The sequence below is a fragment of the Hyaena hyaena genome, unplaced genomic scaffold (assembly GCF_003009895.1).
Source record: "Hyaena hyaena isolate Hyena2069 unplaced genomic scaffold, ASM300989v1 scaffold_590, whole genome shotgun sequence".
NCBI classification, from domain to species: domain Eukaryota; kingdom Metazoa; phylum Chordata; class Mammalia; order Carnivora; family Hyaenidae; genus Hyaena; species Hyaena hyaena.
In genome coordinates, this window is record NW_024081221.1 from 125,390 (window position 1) to 146,184 (window position 20,795).

At 37.1% G+C, this 20,795-nt stretch overlaps 1 long non-coding RNA gene across 1 annotated transcript; it reads right to left on the minus strand.

Moving 5' to 3' along the window:
- Positions 1–10,630: 10,630 nt before the first annotated feature.
- LOC120248467 lies at positions 10,631–19,443 on the minus strand. Its single transcript, XR_005532579.1, has 4 exons — positions 19,364–19,443; positions 14,152–14,248; positions 11,555–11,656; positions 10,631–10,703 (listed from the first exon to the last, which is right to left on the minus strand). It is a non-coding gene; the product is annotated as an uncharacterized LOC120248467 (long non-coding RNA).
- Between the last annotated feature and the right edge of the window lie 1,352 nt (positions 19,444–20,795).

Below are 20,795 nucleotides of genomic sequence, written 5' to 3' on the forward strand. Positions count from 1 at the left end.
GACAGCATGGAGCCCACTTGGAATTCTGTCTCTCCCTTTCTTGCTGCCCCTCCCTTGCGTGCATGCTCTTTTTCTCAAAAATAAATAAATATTAAAAAAATAAATTAGCTATTTGGTTACCTGCAGTTTATCTGTTAAGGAAATTGTAATAAAGAAATAGTAAATGCTATAAAAGAAGATACAAAAAGGTAGAAAGAAAACCCAAGTTCTAGTTCAGTTACATAAAACCTTACACTTCATTTCAAGTGACTCCCCTTAACTCTATAGGCACGTGGTACTACAGGGTCTAAGGTAATGAATAGCTGGTCCTGTCTAGTCCTTTTGCATCACCTACCACCATCTGTCCTTTCCCTTGTCCTACTCCATCCATACATGACTACTTTCAGTTTTTCCAACAGAGCACAGTATTCTGACTCAGGACTTAAGATACCTAAAATATTTAGCCTCACCTTCATCTACCATATTTTTCCCTTGGATAACTCCCTTTATCTTCTAAGACTCAAATAAATGATGGCATTTTCATAAAAGCTCTCCCTTACTTACCCTTACTATGTTGGCTTCCCTCTTTTTTTTAATGTTTTCATAGCAAATTATACTTAAACCTTGGCAGCAAGCACAACTCTTATAATCATTTAAGCATTTTTGCCCTCTTCAGTGAAAACAGAGAAACTCTGTCTGCCTTGAACTCTGGTATGACCCCAGTAACTAGCTCACAGGCTGGCATATAGTACGTGCTCAGTACAGATGTAATAACTAGTCCTCTTCTGAAATCCTCATTACTTTCAGAGAGCTACAGTTATTTATATACATTATGTGAAAGCACTTCATAAACTGCAAAAGTGAATTGCAAATTGCTATAAAAACCCAAGTCACTACTATTATTTATGTATGTTTTGAATTCCAAAAATCTCAAATTGTAACTAAATCTCTATGTGCTGAACCTATGGTTGAGCTTTTATTTATTATTATTATGGCTAAGAAGTAAACACTTCTCAGTGAGTACTATCATCCTCTGCTATACAAGGGAGTATGATATGATGGTAGCGACCAGTATCAGAGTATTTTGCAATATAACAAATTACCCCAAAACTTAGTGGCTTAAGACAAGAAATATTTATTATCTTTCACAGTTTTTGTGAGGAAAGAATTTGGGAGTGATTTGGCTGTGTGTTTCTAGCTCAGGGTCTCTCATGAGGTTGTGCTAAGGTGTTAAGGTAACTATTCAGATGACTAACAGGTTGATACTGAACAAATAACTCAGTCTCTCCCACATGGGCCTCTCCACAAGACTGCTTAAGGTCCCTAGAACATGGCAACTAGTTCCCCTCAGTGCAAGGCATCTGGAGGGTGGGGGAATGAAAGATTCAATGTCCTTTAAAACTACGAGTTGGAAATTGCACATCCTCATCTCTGTCATACTTGGTCTGACAAAGAGATAGGCCCTGGTTTTCTGTGGCATGACACTACACAGGGCATGATACCAAAAGACAAGGAATATTGGGAGTCATCAGTTCTGTCCAAAGTCACCAGCACAGTGCTTCATGCCCAGTATGTGCTCTAAAATCAAAGTTTAATAGGATCTATGGATGGAATCACAAATGAGTTAATGCAAGGTTGGGTCAAGGAATGGATGTCACTTAAGTTCTGATGCTAGTAATGGAAAAGTCAGAAGAAATACTGAAGCAATTAATGAGGCTACACACACATTCTCCCCAAATACCACAGCAAAGACTGTTGCTATTGATTTGGGGAAGAGGTGCAAAAGAGGGTTAGTGATGGTGGAAGAGGACATGTACCCCTGGCATAATTCTCAAGCTTCTGAACCTAGTCTTACTTCCTTTTAATCCTCCAGCAGAGCCGAGAACTAAATGTATAGATAAAATTGACTTTTCTTTTACATTAAAAAAATTGATAAGAGGCTTAGAAACTGCAAAAGTTGATTTTTTTCATTATTCTTGTTACGGAAATTCATAATTCAGCTACCCTCATGAATGTTATGCAAATGCATTAAACAATACAGGGGGGATTTGAGCTTTTAGAATTCTTGGTTAATACAAGCATTACTATAATTATCATTTCAAAGTTCTAAGAATAACATTATTTGCATTTTCTTTGACACTGTTTTTTGAAAGAATTTTTAAATAGATGAGTAAATATTTGTAAATTATGATCATGAAACAGTAAAGGCCATTCAGAGTAAGAAGGGAACCTGGCAGACCAGAATTGACTACTCTAATATTCAAGCTTATTAGTTCACTCTAGAAAGAGCTCTGATCCTATAGGGGTTCATGATCTAATGAACCCAAGAGTAAGATAGTATCTCAATATAGACCAACCTCCATGCATATAGAGAGCGTGTCAGACACCTGGTAGTTATCCTGAACACTTCCCTCTCTCTTACCTCCCTTACCAAATCCATCAATGTCTCCTAAACCCACACTATACTTTATTACCACCGCCCTAGGTCATTAACATGATACACACAAGTTTCAACGCACAAATCACCATAACTCTAATCTGCACTCGCCTTTACAACCTAACTGATCTCGTTAAAAACAAAGATCTATCATGTCTCTCTCCTTCTCAAAAGTCTTCTATGGCTTTTTACTCTTGAATATGCACTGCAGATAAAAATCATTAACATATCCTATGGAGTCATGTATGACCTGGTCCAGATATAACTCTCTGCTTCACCTGACAAGATTCCCTCTTCATGCTCTGTGTCCCAGACTCTTTCAGTTCTCGAGTATGCACTCTGAACACTTTATTCTGTAGTCTACCTTGTCTAGAATGTCTGTTATCATATCCTATCTTACAAGTCATTTCTTTTTTAAGTTTATTTATTTACTTTGAGAGAGAGAGAAAAAGAGAGAGAGAGAATCCCGAGCAAGCTCCAAGCTGTCAGTATGGAGCCCAAAGCGGTGCTCTAACTCACAAACCATGAGAGATCATAACCTGAGCCGAAACTAAGAGTCAGACACTTAACTGACTGAGCCACCCAGGCACCCCATAAGTCACTTCTTCTAGGAAGGTTTCCCTCAGTTGAAAGACCTCAGTGGAAATTAGTTCTTCTTATTATCCACTTTATAGCACTATATATCTCCTTGGTAGCTCTTACCACAACTGTAACTTTCATTCTTCATGGGACAAATTGAGTAGGGTTGATCTCTCATTTCCCTCATTATTCCTACCCCCACCCCATGGGCATAGACAGTAACTACTGTGTTCATTATTATGCTTCCAGGGTCCAACACTGGGCCCAATACAGAGCTAATGTTCACTGTGTACACATGGCTTGAAGAAATAAAGATTTCCAATACATACAAGGAACGTAGCTTACATTATGTAAGAAGTTGGTACACTTATTTAAGAAAAATAAAGTAAAAGCAGAAGTATAGTCTTTCTTGATGAGTTCTGTCAATATCAATGTCAAGGATAAGAACAGATAGAAGCTATTCTGGACAATCAGGAAAGGAGGCATTCCAACCCCCAATTTAGTTGGCAGTTTTTACAAGTTTTAAAATATAAGTTTGCTGATGGCAGTTATTTCTCATTTAGAAGGCCTTCAAATGCTTAGTAGGGGAAAGAGGGAAGGGGAGACTTAAGAGGAAGGAGAAAATACGATGTGGCAACATAATGCAGAATAGATTCACCAGTATCAATAAAACATTTTCCACTATCTACATATACACCATTGCTAGCTTAACTTCACCAAATAAAAGCCAACTTCCTTAAAAATAAAAGCTGGATGACTCCCTAATGCCTCAACTTGGGGTAGAATGAAAGACAAAAATATCCAATGCTTTTCAGAAATATAGAAAAGTACTAGAGAAAATTATATTAAATATATAAGACCAACCCGGAAAACGCAATGAAATGAAATTCATATTCATATTGAAAGTATGGATGCCCAGAATTTATGTTCTTTCTATAAAAAGTTGGCAGCAGACATTCAGGAATAGTGACACCATTGACTATAGGCAGAAGTAACTTCTTGTACTTTCATTCTTTTAAAAAGGATTTCTATGCTTTCTATCCATTTTAACAAATTCTAAACATGAACTCCAAATTTCTATTAGGACAGTTACATATAAAACAAAAGAATTTTAATGAGTTTTCCTCCCCAAAATACCCAGAGGTATAAATCCACATTAAGGATTAATGACCTGTCAGCTTGTACTTAAAGGAAAGAAGAGACATTTCAGCTGTAGAAATTTAAAAATAAAAAAGTCTGAAGTAAGAAAACTTATCATTTTTCCCTTTTGTGTCATAAAAAGAACTGACCTGATGTATTTGCTTTAAATTGGCCAAAAGAAAAATGTATTAAATGGCTGGCCTTTTAAGCAAAAATTCATTCTGGGCAAAATTTTATGACAAAATTAGAAAACCTGGTCAAAAATACTCTTTTAGTCACTTAAATGATATAGCATTAATGTCAGAGTCAAGAATAGAATAAAAGGGAGATGCTATTTACATTTTAGACTTAACAAAATGTCTCCAGCGACTGCTGTAACATGGAAGGAGTGCCTCACGCTCTTAACCAAGCATGTCTGGTGGTAGGTGCCATAAAATACTTGAATAGCTATTTCAAACCATCAATGCAATTTTATCCCTATTTTTTAAAGTCTTATCTATTTCAAGTAAAAGTTAATGCTCGGTTTTCTGATTCATTTACACTTGATGCACGGCCATGCCCAAGAAGCTCTCTTTGAGGTGCTATGAATCTCTTTTTTTCCCCCTTTGAATCGAGAAGTGATGTTATGACAGCAGGAGACAGAATCCAAAGGCTGAAAAGATCAAGTTGAATTTGATACTCAGAACCTTCAGTGTTTAAATAGATTCCAAATTTAGAAGCTTGCATTCTCCCAGCCCCAGTGTATATGACACAAGACACCAAGAAAACAACCCATGGAAAAATCACGTGATTGCCAGAGTTAGACAGTGTCTCATCTTCTTTTTTGCAGGCATGCACACATATAAAAAAAAGTCAAGAGATTCCATATTCTTCCTTCAGAAAGAAACAATCTCCATTGACCAGACTGAGCAACATTATTCTAAGTCAATACTTGATCCATGAAAGTATCTGTGTGATGGGAAAAAATAAAATCACCTAGTTATCCCTACAAAATGTAAAATAAATCTGGATATTTGAGTAACTTAATTCCTTAACATTTCATATAAATATTTAGTGCATAGAGAAACAAATACACTTAGGAAAAAAGTTCACTGCACCTGATTTTGAAAAGACACTATGTACCAGAATCAACTTTTTTTTTTTTTCCCCAGAATTTTTACTCTGCCAGTCCTGCTCTGAGCCAGGAATGGTTACAGGGCACATCATTAAACAAGAAGGTCCTAGAAACATCTTAAATCCTCAATAAATCTTTATAACACTCACAATTCTATATACCACTGGAGTACACATTAAAAGGTTTCCATGACATAGAGTTGACCTAGCACTTTCTACTTTCCAGGTGCTTTATGCAGTCACTGACAGAAGTGTGTAAAAATCAATTTATGTTCAATAAGGTAAATGTCAATGATATCTTTAAACATGATGAGCCAATGGCATAGTTTATTTCCAGACATTCAAATTTTGATAGCTGATGACCTCAAATATTATTTGGGCATGATCCAAAAGTTCAGAGACATTTAATAGCCTATAATTAACTGGAAGAAAGTTCTAAAGTCATGGCATTCTCCTACTCAGAAGACTTCTGTGGCTCACAACTGCCTGCAGAAGGAAGGCTCACTGCCATATGTGGGCATTTCAGATCTTCCATAATCTGGTTTTAAATGACATTTTTAGCCTCATTTCACCATCCATCACTCATGCCTTATGCTCCAAACAAACCGGACTATTCCTTGCTGCTGACTACATACTACACTTTCTACCTCTGTCCTCCAGTGCTCCCTTTTATCCTTTCTGTTGACTCTTTGAGTCTAAACTGGGACAATCTATTCAGAAGGCTGTTTGGTAGGATATGTGTCAAGACCATTAATGTTATTTTAGACCCTTAACCCAATAATTCTACTTTTAAGTCTTAGAAATAACCAGAGCTATAGATTTTTTAAATGACCAACACTGTATTTTATACAGTGTATTTTATTTTTATTAACAAAAAATAAGACTATGGAAAGTACCTAAAAATCCAAAGTTTGGGGATTATATTAAAAAATTATTACTCAGAGCACCTGGATGGCTCAGTAGTTCTGCTTCCTACTGTTGATTTTGGCTCAGGTCATGCTCTTATGGTTGTATGATTGAGCCCCGCATAGGCCTCTACACTGGGTGTGGGGTCTGCTTAAGATTTTCTCTCTCCCTCTCCCTCTGTCCCTCCCCCCACAAAAAATAAAAATAAATAAAATTAAAATTAAAACAAATTCTTATTAATATAATGGCTTATTGGTTAGCTGTTTAAACAATGTTAACAGGGAGTTTTTAATGATAAGAGAAATATTTAAGATATGTTAAGTGAAATATCAGGATAGAAATTGCATGTACATATGCAATTTTATGCAACAAATGTCAGAAAAGACTTAAAGGAAATATATAAAAATAATATTGGTATTTCTAATTCTTGAGATTTGGGGTAATTGTTTTCTGCTGCTTTCATAGGGTTTGCAAAACTTGTGAATATATTTCCTTTATATTTATTTTTTAAAAGGCTAGATTTTTTTTAAAAATCCTATATTTTAAGATGCTTATATGCCATTACCTCTGTGAAACCTTCTCAAATGACCCTTGATGGAAGTAATTCCTTATTTCTCTGTTGTTTCATAATACATTGCACTGCCAACTAGTTCTTAATCACATTTTCTTTCTGACATACTTGTTGAATTTTTAATTGAGAAAAAAGACATAACATAAAGCCAGGTCTTAAAATTTCAAAAAAACAGATACAACTGAAGAGGTTTATATATGTATATAAAGTGTATATATATATATATATATACACACATATATATATGTGTATACATATATATACACATATACCTGTAATACAGCTTTATTTTCAACATCGTCTTGGTAAGTAGAAGCACATCTGATTAACATCAGAGTCTCCTCTACAAATCAAGCATCAAGCCCACCCTCACAGCTCTACATCTGCAGTTTGTTTGAAAACTTAAGCCTTAATTATAGACTGTTCCCACTAAATGCTGTATTAACATTATGGAACAAGGTGCTAAGATGTATATAGGGGATAAAAAAAAAAAAAGCTAGTGATTTTATCATAAACACAGGAAGAAAAATCATGGCAGAGTGTTTCCAACAAGCCTGTTCTGCTTTTTCCCTCCAAACTAGATACATGGATGCTTGTATGAATTAATGTTATAAATTTCCACATCTTGAAAAATTCTCAGCTTAGCCTTTGAACATTAAAATTTGCTATATTTGCTATATAGACATAAGTCTATCTACATATACACATATGTATGTGTGTATACACATTCTTTGTCATAACTAGGACATCTGAGAGTTGTCAGATAAAATACACGATAACTATTTATATTTTAATTTTGATAAACTATGATTCCTTTTAAAGTACATGCATATGTATCTTCCATGCAATATTTGGTCTAATATTTTTATACTAAAAAACTGTTTGTGTTTATCTGAGATTCAAATTTAGCTAGGAATCCTGTATTTTTATTTGCTAAATCTGGCAACTCTGGGTGGGAGAGTGATTGCATATTTAGAGATTCTACAATCTGGCTAAATAACCTCTCAAACCTACCCCTGGGTAGCATTTCATTTAAACTCAGCATATAGCGAACTGAGATATCTGAATTCTCCACATCCTTCTAAACCAAGTTTAAGAAAGAAAATCCACTAATACTGATGCCAAGAAATCACCAGGAGTCCCTAACCTCTCCAAATTCCAGAGCCTCAATTCTTGCCAAGTCTATATGGTAGAATTCTGTACAAATTATCAAGCTCTGTTGTGTCTTACAGTTTTATTTTTACACATTTATACTTAACAGAGGAGCCAGGAATGTTTGACTTTACAAGCTCAAAATTTTTTTTCAGAGTACTTAATGCACACTAGAGAACCTATTCTAATGTGCCCTTCTTCTTTTATAGAAGAACAGTTGAGAGGATATGTCTAGCATTTGTCATCATTGGTTTCTTACTTGATGTTAGGATAACTACTTTCTTCAGATTTTCTTCTTAATAATATACTTTCATTTTCCTCAATCCATTTTTATGGGTCTTCTATGTCCCATAGGCTGCTTAAAATCACCATGCCATAAAATGAATTATTTTTCTCACCTTTGTTCCCCAACACTTCCCCTTTCTCTGCATTCCCAGTCATCCATCCAGAAATCTTAATAAGGAAACACAGATTTATTCTCAGTGCATCCTCTTCAACTACTCCCTCTTCGACTCCCATACCTTATCAGTCAAATCTTTTTAGTTTCACTTCTTAAATACATGTGTTAGTGGTCCATATTCTCTGCTTGACATCCCTACTGTCTCTGTCTTAGCCCAGGCTCCCCTGGGCTGTCTCTAGACCACGGTTTCTCAAATTTCAGTGTGCTCATGAATCACCTGCACATTTTGTTAAAATTCAGGGTCTGAGGATGGTGCCCAAGAATTCCCATTTCCAACAGAACCATGGAATACAGATACTGCTGGTCCAAGAAGCACACTTTGAATAGCAAAGCTCTAGGTTATTTTTATAGACTGCCAGCAAGTCTTCCTTCCATTCCAACAATCACCACATTACTGTCACTATTCTGGGTAAAATTTCCCTATGACCCCTTCTGCTACTGAATTACCAAGACACAGACCACCCAGGCTACCAATCATAACTTCCTGTGTAGCCCCTCTCCATCCTCCAGACTCATGCTCTAAACTCTAATCCCCACACCACTCCTTTCTGTTTCTGAAACTCTCCTTTCCTGTTTCCAGGCCCTTTGCCTAAAATGTCTGTAGTTATCTTTGCCTGAGTGGCTCCTTCTTCCTGGTGAAGTTCAAATGTCACACTTTCTCTGTGAAACCATCATGCCCTCAGCACCAACCCCTGGCACCTGATATAATTACACGCACCAAGGAGCACCTTGGTGTGTCAGTTAACCTTGAGCTCAGGTCATGGTCTCCCAGTTTGTGGATTTGAGACCTATGTCAGGCTCTGTGCTGACAGCTCAGAGCCTGGAGCCTGCTTCGGATTCTGTGCCCCCCTCTCTCTCCCCCTCCCCTTCTCTCATTCTGTCTCTCTCTTTCTCAAAAATAAATAAACATCAAAAAATTATAAGTAATTACATGCACCTCTCATAAGTGGGTGTCTTCACACATCACTTTGGACATGCACTGATGACAATAGACAGGATTTTTTCTGTACTAAGTACTATTGACTGTATTTTATGCGCTGTCCTCAAAACAATCCAGTAAGGCAAGTATATTTTACAGGCCATGAACAAAGCCACTAAAGGTAACTTTATTCAGTTTCACACAATTCATGCAGAGCCAAGTTTCAAGCCCAGTCTGATACAAGAGTCTGTTATCTTGACCACTGCACTTCGCTACCTCTGTGATTATATCTCACTTCAGTTATCAGGTTGAACCATATGAAGTTGCTGATATTTTACACTCTTTTACACCTACAAAACACCAGTCTCCTGTGATTCAACTTTTCCAATAAATTAAGAATTGTTCATAGGCAGATTTACATCTTTTTTCTTTTTTTTTTCTTTTTTCATAAAAACTCCCTAGATCTAGCACAGGTCTGGCATATACCTGACACTTAATTGGTCTTTGTTAAATGAAGCAAAGATGCCAACAGCCTTATTTACTGAGGAATGAATGAATGCTGGGCACCATATCAGGTGTTCACATACATTCTCATGTTTAAACCTCGTTACAACAATTTACTGCAGATACTACTATTTTCATAATACAGATGCTAACTCTATGCCCATGGACACACAAGCAGTAATACAACAAAGTAGTACCTAAAGTAAGCCTATCCTAAGAGACAAGTCTTCAGCCTTCAGAGTTGAGAATTTGAAGAGTATTTTTTTTTTAATTTTTTATAGTTTATTTATTTTTGAGACAGAGAGAGACAGAACATGAGTGGGGAAGGGGCAGAGAGAAAGGGAGACACAGAATCTGAAACAGGCTCCAGGCTCTGAGCCGCCAGCACAGAACCCAATGCGGGGCTCGAACCCACGAACTGTGAGATCATGACCTGAGCCCAAGTTGGAAGCTTAACCGACTAAGCCACCCAGGCACCCCTATTTTTCTTTTTTTTAAAGCTTATTTATTTATTTTGAGAGAAAGAGAGAGAGCGCAAGCAGGAAGCGGGCAGAGAGACAGGGAGAGAATCCCAAGCAGCCTCCACAGTGAGAGCAAGGAGCGTAATGTGGGGCTTGATCCCACAAAACATGAGATCATGACCTGAGCTGAAATCAAGAGTCAGATGCTTAACCAACTGAGCCACCCAGGTGCCCCAGAATATCTATTTTTCTTACCAAGTCAAACCTGAGTTCTGGTTTTAAAAATCTCACATATTCTGGAACAAAGACATAGCTCGCTTTGTTGGCTCTCTTGTAATTATTTTTATTTTCAAAAACTTGAAACATACACAAAAACAGAGATAAGAGCATAATAATCTTTCATGGATCCATCAGCCAGCTTCAAAAATTATCAGCAGTATGCCATTCTTCATTTCATCTACTTTCCCATCCTCTGTTTATCACTGTTATGAAATAAGTTCCAAATATTATATCATTTCACATGTAAATCCACCAGTATGTATCTAACAGATATCTTAAAATAGCCACAAGAAAATTATCACACTTAACAAAATTAATATCCCTTGTATAATCTAATACCCAATCTATACACAATTTTCTTTGATCTCAAAAAAATGTCTTCTTACAGTGAGGTATTTGAATTAGGATCCTAACAATGTCTACTCCTTACACTTGGTTCTCCCTCACATTTTTTTTCTTATGCTGTTTATTTGTTGAAGAACTAGTTGCTATGTCTTGGGGCTTAATTAAATTCAGGTAGAACTATTTTTGGCAAAAATCCTCATGGGGGTGTCCTACATATGTTCTATGGCACCAATAGGAAGCACATAATATCTGGCAGTCCCAAATTTTGTGACATTAACATTCATCAGTGGGTTCAAGAATTGTCAGCCTAATCCATTAATTATTCTATGTTCCCATAAATTTATTAAAATAGTTTTATAAGCCATTGGCATCCATTTTTAAGAACCAATATTTTAAGAGCTTTTAAAATGGTATTTTTCTAATTCTATCATTTCTTTTGCATTTTTAAATTGGAAGTCCTATTGATTATCAACCCCCTGTTGGGTTGCTCAGTAAATGGGTCAGGGTGTAAACACAAAAGTATTAAACATCACAATTTGCATTGGCTTGGAGGTAAAGTTCTCTATTCTTAGAACTTATTATCCATATCAAAACAAACAAAAAAGCCCTCCATTAAACTATATTTGACGTAGACCTCAAGTACCACCAGGGTTGAAGAACCACGTGGTTCTTCACAGAACATTCTGGCACCTATCCAATGAACATTTACCTTATTAAAACTAGGAGTTTGCTAAGGAAGTGAACTTTTTTAGGCCTCGGGATGAGGTATTTGATGACCTGCTGTCTGACCAAAAGAACAAAGTTTGGAGACCTATCAAAAATAGAATCATAGTTAAGTGGTTATAATACTGTGGAGAGTAACTTAACTATTTCCCCCATTACATTAGCATAGCCTACTCTACAAATACAGCATTTTTCTTTATGGGTCTACATGATAAACTGCTATGCTGGGAATTGTGTAAAAACTTATCATCTAAAACATTTGAACAGAGTATCAGATAACATCAGGGAGAAGAATGTAGCTAATGAAAGTACATTATTAGTTCCTATTTGCCTATTCATTGGCAAAGGAAATAGGCCCCCAAAAGAAACATAGAAGGAAAAATTTAAATGTTGAAAGCATTTGAGGAAATTAAAGCTCAGCATCTTGGTTCAGAGCCAGATATAGGTGTTAGAGGTCTCTACCATCCTCAGGATATTTCTAGTTAGTATCTACATACCTTGCTCTATTCTATTCACCTGTATTTAAAAGACTTCTTGATGAGTATAATTTTAAAGCCATGTGGTTTATCCATCCTTAGAAATAGCATGGGACATTAGGAAAAGCCTTGCCCTGAAATCCAACAGACATAGCTCCTAATTTCTGCACCCACACTAATTATCTGTTTTTGGACAAATCCTTTCATATAAACATGAAAGACTGAATTAGATGATGTTAGGTCACTCCCAGCTCAAACTGTCTATAACTCTTGTCAAGTTCTATACACAAAAAAAGTACACAATTGAAATTAGTCCAGTGAAATCATGCCCTGAGCAACACCCTAAGAGCATACGTTCTCCTGGAACTAAACTATACTTAGATCTATTATGGTGAACACCATCCACACAGCCTCACTACCAGAAAAGTAACAGACAGTACCACTTATGGTCATCTCAGAAAAATGTACAGGCTTCAACCTACTGGTATTGAATAAGAAGAGAACAACAGAGTTTTAAAAGATCTGGTATAAGTCACAATATTTCAATATGTTGTTTCATAATTTCACATTTTTCCTTTAAGAGGCATGCAAAACATAACAAATAAAAATGTCTGAGTTTAGAAGATAATAAAGTTTTTCCCTTCTTTATCTTTCAATGCATGTCTCACTCACAATGGTTCTGTAGAAATATTTTCAATACAAAAATGGCTTCTCAGGTAACTAGGTGTCAGACTTTGCAGAATCTGCACACAGCCTCCTCCATGAGGAAACATCCTCTCACAATCCCCAGGCCCAGTATTTACTCTAAGACCCCTGCCAGAGATGATCTGACCAAAAGTGGAACATAAACCAAAGGCAAGTAATTTAAGCTTAGGAATCAACCTATGAAAGAACCTGTTATTTAAGATAAAAATGGAAGAGGGCTTCTCAAGAAATAGCTTCTGGAAAACCCAAAAAACTTTTTTAAAACACTTTTTTAAGTGTATTTATTTATTTTGAGAGAGAGTGGAGGAGAGGCAGAAAAAGAGAGAGAGAGAGAGAGAGGGAGAGAGAGAGATAATCCCAAGAAGGCTCTACACTGTCACTGAGGACCTCAGTGCAGGACTTGAACTCACAAACTGTGAGATTGTGACCTGAACCCAAGTCTCAGCTTAACTGAGACTTAACTGACTAAGCCACCCAGGCGCCCCCCCACTCAAATACTTTTAACAGTTATTTGGGAGAACTGAAATCATATTAGAGTTGGAACCATAAGACATGGCACAAGCTGGAAGTCTGAGGGACCAGAGACAATCAGTTAAGAAAACCAGTCAGTAGAAAAGGTGTAATGGAGGTAAGAGAAAGTCAAAGTTTCCATCAGAAGTGTTGATGTGGGAGAGAAGTCACCAACTATTCAACAGGGAAGTCAGATTTCTCACAATGTTCCCACTGAAATTTGGGGCCACGTGAATCTTTGCTCTAGATATTCTTTTGCTTGAAATAATCTGAGTAAGTGATGGGTCTCTCTCCATTCAACTAATGATAAGCAACAGGTTTAGGAACAATTCACAATCATACAAAAGAGAGTATCATAGCATAGACACATACAGAAGCTTCCAGTGATTCCATATAGACAAGTACCTCACTTCTTAGGAGAAGAGAAGGGGTCCCCAAACTAAAGAGATTAAAGCTTCTTTGCTGGTGTCTATGGGAGACTCAGAAAACACAATGCTGTGTTCCCTTGAAAACCAAAGCAGATGAAGAAGGAAGCAATAACAATTGGATTCTGACGGTAGAGGCCTTATCTGCTACCTTCTTAGGAGTGGTCAAAAACAATAGAAATTTCAAGGGAAATGTCAAAATGTAAGGCACACAAGGAATTCCCCATCCCTAATCCAAAGAGAGGAGTTAGCCTACAGTGAAATCTGAGGGAGAAGACTGAACCAAAATAACGTGTTTTTTTTTTTTTAAATTTACTTATGACTCTGCAATCCACCAGGCTATGGCTTTAGAAATGGAAATCCACTGTGAAGTTATTTCTCCTAAAACTCTGGTAAAATGCAACAGTGGACGAAGAGATGGTATCAGTTTATTCCTTAAAATATGTGATGGGAACACCTAAACATACGAGTAATCCCAGAGCTCCTTAATTAGATTTAAGCAACCAATCTGGATTCCACATTTCAAGTTTTTCTATTGTCTCATACTCTCCTTGGTGATTTTGGCTTTAAAAAAAAAAACATATTTAAAGATCTCATGGTTAAAAGATGGGTGTAAGACAAACTCTTTCAACAGGTAATAACTAGACATTGTGGTGACCATTTCACAATGTATATAATTATCAAATCACTATGTTATACACCTGAAGCTAATACAATATTACATGTCAATTATTCTTCGATTAAAAAAAATACAAACCCTTACCTGGGAAATACTCCCAAAAGAGAAGAAATGAACAGTCTAATGACAGCAAAAGCACATTTTGGTTGTTTTAAAGGGAACCACCCATGATGACAGTGGGTTGGAATTATCCATCTTCACTCTCCAGGTCTCTCAGAATAATCATTAGAAAAAATATACCAGGTCGCATCTGCTTTGAGGTACCATTTTATAAACCAGAGGTAATCAGATTGTAAAGAGTCTCAACAAAAGTTTCCTATTTAATCTCTATTGCTTGTTACCTCTGGTCCAGAGTTGAAAGTAATTCTTGGAGTGCACTTCCAGAGTGGACCCTGACCAGCAAATAATAGAAGAAGATTCAGTAGAATGACTACCCGTGCCTCCCAGAACTGGTGACTGGAGTGTCAAGTAAATAGAAAACAAAACAATCCTATGCCTCCTGTTCCTTCATTTATTTTCAGCAAACACTTTCAAAATCTCCTTTCTAAGGAGTGTGGCCTGCATGTTTTTTCTAAGTGTGGGCAGCAATTGACTGGCTCTATTAATGAGATTACGAATGAAAATGGGCTACATGTCACCTGCTTTGAGTTCTGGACTAAAAGAGAAACTCCAGCCTTCATGAATTGTCAGTCAGCAAAGCATTCAGGGGATACTTATCCTCATCCCTCCTTCTTGATTTTCTCTTCCAGTCAGGAATTTGGAATAGGTGTTCAATCCAGCAGGGAAGCCACAGTATTTACTAACTGTGATGGCAGCTACAATCCCTCAATTTGAGATATGCCTTCAACTAGGTGATGCCAACTTTCCTTCCAGATGGCTGTTAAGCACCCACAACCAACGACCGACACAGCTTCTGGCAGCAGTTGGGAAGAGCTGTGAGCAATGTCACATCCCGAGGAGACAGCCAGAAAAATCACATTTTCAATACAGTTATTCTCAAGCACAAGAAGAGTTCTATTTTTATTAACAGGGCCATTTAAAATAGGCATGAAATTAATTTATTGCTACACTGGTTAAAAATATTTACTTTTTTAATTAGTTTTGCAGTTGGCATAAATCCGTTTTGCTGAAAGAGATCAGGATGGTGAGCAGGCAATGAACAAGGGAAGACTACATATCTCCATCACAGCAAGTGTTTGGCAAGGTTATTGGTACTCCTGCCCAAGAAGCGAGCAGTTAGGCACAAAGCATGTGCTAAATCTCTAATTTCTGTGCTCTGGATGCAATAGGAAGGCTATGGAGACTCTTAGTTCCATGCAATGAAACTGAGATGGATATTTCCCTTGTCCCTTGCACAAGTTCTAACTGGAAATGAGCATTTCTACCACTAAATAACTGAAGAAACATCACTCATTTGTTTTGTGGCCATTTGTTTTGCTCTTTTAATTTCAATGGGCCCATCAGTTTTTAACCGAGTTCTTTCTGAGTTGAGTTTGGGGAGGCCAGTTAAAGCAGGGTAAGCAGCATTCCTGAGGAATTTCTGTGTGCATCTCACTAGGAGAGCAGAGTGGCCTTGGACTGCAGATAAGCAGATAAAGGATTTGCTGGTGAAGTTTGTCTCAATCTGTAAGAGGGATGGATTTCCAAGAGGGCAACCCCTCTCTCCAATCAGAATCACTATGAGGTAGTTTTACCATGCCTGAAACTTTGCCCTTTATCAGCCCTTGTACTATATCCCAATGGTTTCCATGTGTTATTAGTTAGTTCAGAAAGTGCTTCTTACAGTCTCATTTTTGTCCCTTTTGCTTCCTTCTTCCACCAACAATGAAAATGGTAACATGAATATGTAAATGTAATACTTTCATGAGTTTAGTTTTCTGGTCTTCAGCTACTATATACCCATTCCACTGTCCATTCTAGCACTTACCTAGGTGCATAGGTACCCAACTTCTCACTCTCAAAGAGATCCATGAATTCAGACCAATAATTGAATATAACCTACATAAAATAAGGCTGATTCTTGTCTTGAGATATAGTTTCTTCCACTTTTACATGTTGCTTTTCTTCTTCCAACTAAACAGTGCTGCACACTAAGAAGGCAGCAAAACATTTCAAGGACCCAAAGTTTAGATCAGGAGCTGACAGTTTTCTTTGCAATGTGTCATTGAGAATTGGTTCCATTTTGACCTTCTGGGGCTTGACTAATCCTGTTTTAGATTCGGAAGTCAATGTTCTATCTTGCTTATAAAGTCAGAAGATTTAATTCAAATAAAAAGCAGAGATAGGTGTATGCTGGTTGGTTAGGATTCATAACGTGATTAAGTATCTACCAAAGCCATTTCTAAAACATGATGCTGGAACTGTGTTTATTTTCACTTTTAATAACATTCTTTCTGCATATACAGGTAATACATGTCATTTTTTAAAACTAGGAAATTCAGAAAAGTAAATAGAAAAACAGAAATCTTTCATATGCTCAGAGATAACTGAAGTTATATCTTTCCAGTCTTTTAAAATATGTTCACATACATATATATACATATTTTTATTTTTTAATGTTTATTTATTATTTTGAGAGAGACAGAGTATGAACAGGGGAGGGGCAGAGAGATAGGGAGAGAGAGAATCCTAAGCAGGCTCTGCACTGCCAGTAGAGAGCTGGACACAGGGCTCAAAGCCATATACCGTGAGATACTGACCTGAGTTGAAATCAAGAGCTGGACACTTAACCGACTGAGCCACCCAGGTGCCCCAATAAATACACTTTTAAACAAAATTGGGCTTATGCTTGACATATTTTTTTATATATCATGAGCACTCCCAATTATGTGAAATATCTTAATATTATTTCATTACTTTTATTTTAAAATTACTTTTAAAGTTTCTAGTTAACATTCTTCACGAGAGGGGTGCCTGGGTGGTTCAGTCCATTGAGCATCTGACTTATGTTCAGGAGTTCAAGCTCTGTGACCGGCTCTGTGCTGACAGCCCAGAGCCTGGAGTCTGCTTCACTCCCTCTCTTTCTCTCTGTCCCTCTCCCAATTTCTCTGTCTTTCTCTCAAAAACAAATAAAAACATTAAAAAATTAAAAGAAAAAACATTCTTCAGAAGACTAAAATACTAGTTGTTAATGGATATCTGTAAAAAAATCACATTCAAGCAACTGATGGCTTAAAGGAAAGAAAAACTCATCATTTCACTGTACCCAGGGCTGAATTCAAAGTTAGGGAGGCAATGGAAAGTGATTTCATTAATTCCTGTAAGGAAATTAACCAATCTTTAAAAACTATGAATGTATAGAGGTTCCCTTTTTTGGTTACATCCTTTTACCAAAATGCTTTTATTAATACTATTCATTTGCATAGCTCAATTCTACTGATTTTGAGGACCAATCTTTATCTGGGCAACTGTTTGAATATTTTCCTAGAAAGGCGCTTTCATCTCTTAGGAGGAAGCTAAAGAATAATGGTTAAGAAAATAATGTTGATCTTGAGAAAGTTATTTAAACTTTGTGCACTTCCAGTTCCTCATCTGTAAAATGGGGATAAAAATATTCTCTTCCTCATAAGGTGGTTGCAAGGATCAGTGGTCAATATATATCCAGCACTTAGAATGGTGCCTGGAACAGGATAGGTATTCAATAAATGCTATAATTCTCATTTAGTCACTTAGTCACCTATTGTTTTGTCTTTTTGTTTCTTGGCAAATATTTTTGTTTTCTCCTTTTTTGTAGTTTTACTGTTTAGGCTTAACTCTTCTTTTACGTAAATACTTCCATTTTTCCTTGCCTGTGCTCTGTTCTACATTTTCTTTCTCCTTCTTCCTGGTGGGAACCCATGGACCTTTACAAAACCTGATTATGCCCTCTAATAGTCTAAGGCTTTGGACTGTCAGCCTGAAGTTAGAGTAGTCTAGCAGAAAAGTCAGCCTCAAAAGATTTGGTCTGTGGATCCATATCTGTTAACAGCCTCTCTATCCCATGTGACTTGACCCATTTTATAATCTTTGCTCATTTGTTTTCACCCTTGGGCTGAATGTCCTGGGGCTCAAAGAGCCTGTCTCTCAGGTGGCAGTTGAGCCAAAAATAAAATCTACTACTACATTCCCTGGTATGCTATTCTAATTACTGAAAACAGCCCAGAGGAGTGAGGAGAAATTGAGAATCACACAGACTTCCCTCATCTCCGAGACTGAGTGTTATAAGCAGAGGTGAGGAAGCCCTACCACGTACCTAAGGGCAATTTCCCACACAGCTAGCTCAGCAGTTGTGAGTGGTTCTCCCTCACCAACCAAATCTCCTTGCTAGAATCATTTTTCTCTTTTAGAGCCTCAAAACACTAAAGCACAAGGAAGCATCGAGTTACAAGTATCAGAGCCCAGCTGAGTCCCTGTGTGCGCATCTGTGTATCCTACTGGGAGAGTATATAGGATTCCCGTAGTTATAATTGGTGCTGCTGCCCTTCAGCTTAGAATTGCATTACTTGAAAAGCAGAGGGGTTGCTGTTGTACTTATGATCATTAATATTTCAATCCAGAGGGGACTGTTTCCTAAACCCTAGGAGAGGTAACAGAGGTGAAACACAGCCAAAATGCCATAACCTGCAGCCAGATGTGTTGTGAATAACAATGTACAGAAGAAATAATAAAAATGGATAAAAAGAACAAGCTTCTAGTGTTAAAAACCTTAGCAAATTGAGGTTTTGTTTAAGTACGTGGGAACTAAATGCCAAAGAAAAGCCCCCTGACCTAAGCAGCTTGCTAAAAGTGGCTCTACATAATTCAACAACTCCGCCAGGAAAGTTACACACAAAAGGTTGAGAGGAGCTGATCTAATAGATCAACTAATGGCCTGAAAGGAGATTATAGAACCAGACATCTCATCCCAGACTCCTCTCTCTCTAGTGCTTTCCTTGACATTCCCTCAGGGCCCTATTGCCTTGGAAAAGGAATTTAACTTAACACAGTGCAGAAAGGATAATAAATACTTGCCAACCACCTACCATTGGAGGGTGCAACAGAAATGATACAGGTCCAAAAACCTGGTTGCTTCCAAGCTGAGAGCACCTCTGTGATCACACAGTGTACTCTCCCTTGCACTATTTCACATCAAATACAGTCAAACAGATCAGATCAACTTGTTTCTAGAATTAGAGTGTGTTCTTTAAAGAGTCAGTGTTCAGCTTCTCTGGTTTTCAAATGTCAACAGTCTTTGAGGTACCTACAGCCAAGGAGGAAAGCAGGTCTGTGACTATCTTTGGTTTCATAAAATGAGAGGGTTGGGTCTGTGAAATCAAACCATACAGCTTGTAATCTTTTCATAATGATAAGCTTCTACATGTGCCATTACTTTTTTTTTCTTTTTTTATAAGACCTGATTCTACCTGTTTAAGTAGATGTTGAGGTTCAGAAATGAGTTATATTAACCTTTCAGGTAGATTCCTGTTTGTAGCTGAGGCATCTAAGTGAAAGGAAAATAAGCCCGTGTCTGTTTCCTTAATAAATAATACATGCCTAGATTAAAGATGGCAAATCTATGGCTCTCCCATTACCATTGTTCCCTCTGTGAAAGGCAAAAAGGGAATCATCAATCTGGCAATTTTTTTTCCATCAGCTGGGTAATGATTTCAGAAAACCAGTGCTTCCAGCAACTATTACAAATGAATCAGAGTGGCCAAGAGAGTTGAGAACTGGCCCAGTATGTCATGACCATTTCAAATTCGTGACATCATGTATTCTGTATTCACTGAAATATTTGCATTCCTATGGCAGAAGTCTATGTCTCTGGATAGCTACCTTAAAGGAAGATTATAATTAACAGACCTAAAGTGATAGGGCCTCCACTTAGCTCTGCTCAGGTCCAGAGACCCAGTCCAAGCTCTCTAGCTTCACTGTAAAGCTCATACACTGTGAACTTAACTGCTGACAGGTTTAGGGAACTCGGATAAGAGGCAGACATGAATATGCTCAGCATAAGGCAATGATAATGTCTTAAGAAATTAGGAAGAAAATAGGAACCAAGAGCATTTATATTTTTATTAAATTTTAGGATCCAAATAATAAGTCTGTCTGGTTGTGAATTTTAATAAAAGTGCCTAAGAGAAAGCACGACTTGCTAATCTAAAGGAAACTGTGAATACAGATCTGTTAAGCCACAAAAGAAGTGATAGGAGAAAGAAAAATGCATGTTTTTTAATCAAATGAAGATTTTTTAATGTATGTATTGATTTTCTAAAACTATTAGAATGGGATCAATATTCCGTGGGTTTTTTTTTCTTTTTTCCTGTGGTTCATTATGCCTCCAATACAAAACAAACAAAAAAAACTAGCAAAACAGAGAGGGAACAAAAAGGATAGCAGGCATAGCTGAAACAATTAGAAGGAAAGCTAGAAACTGCAAGAAAACTAGGCAGTTCAGACAATCAATTCTAACTA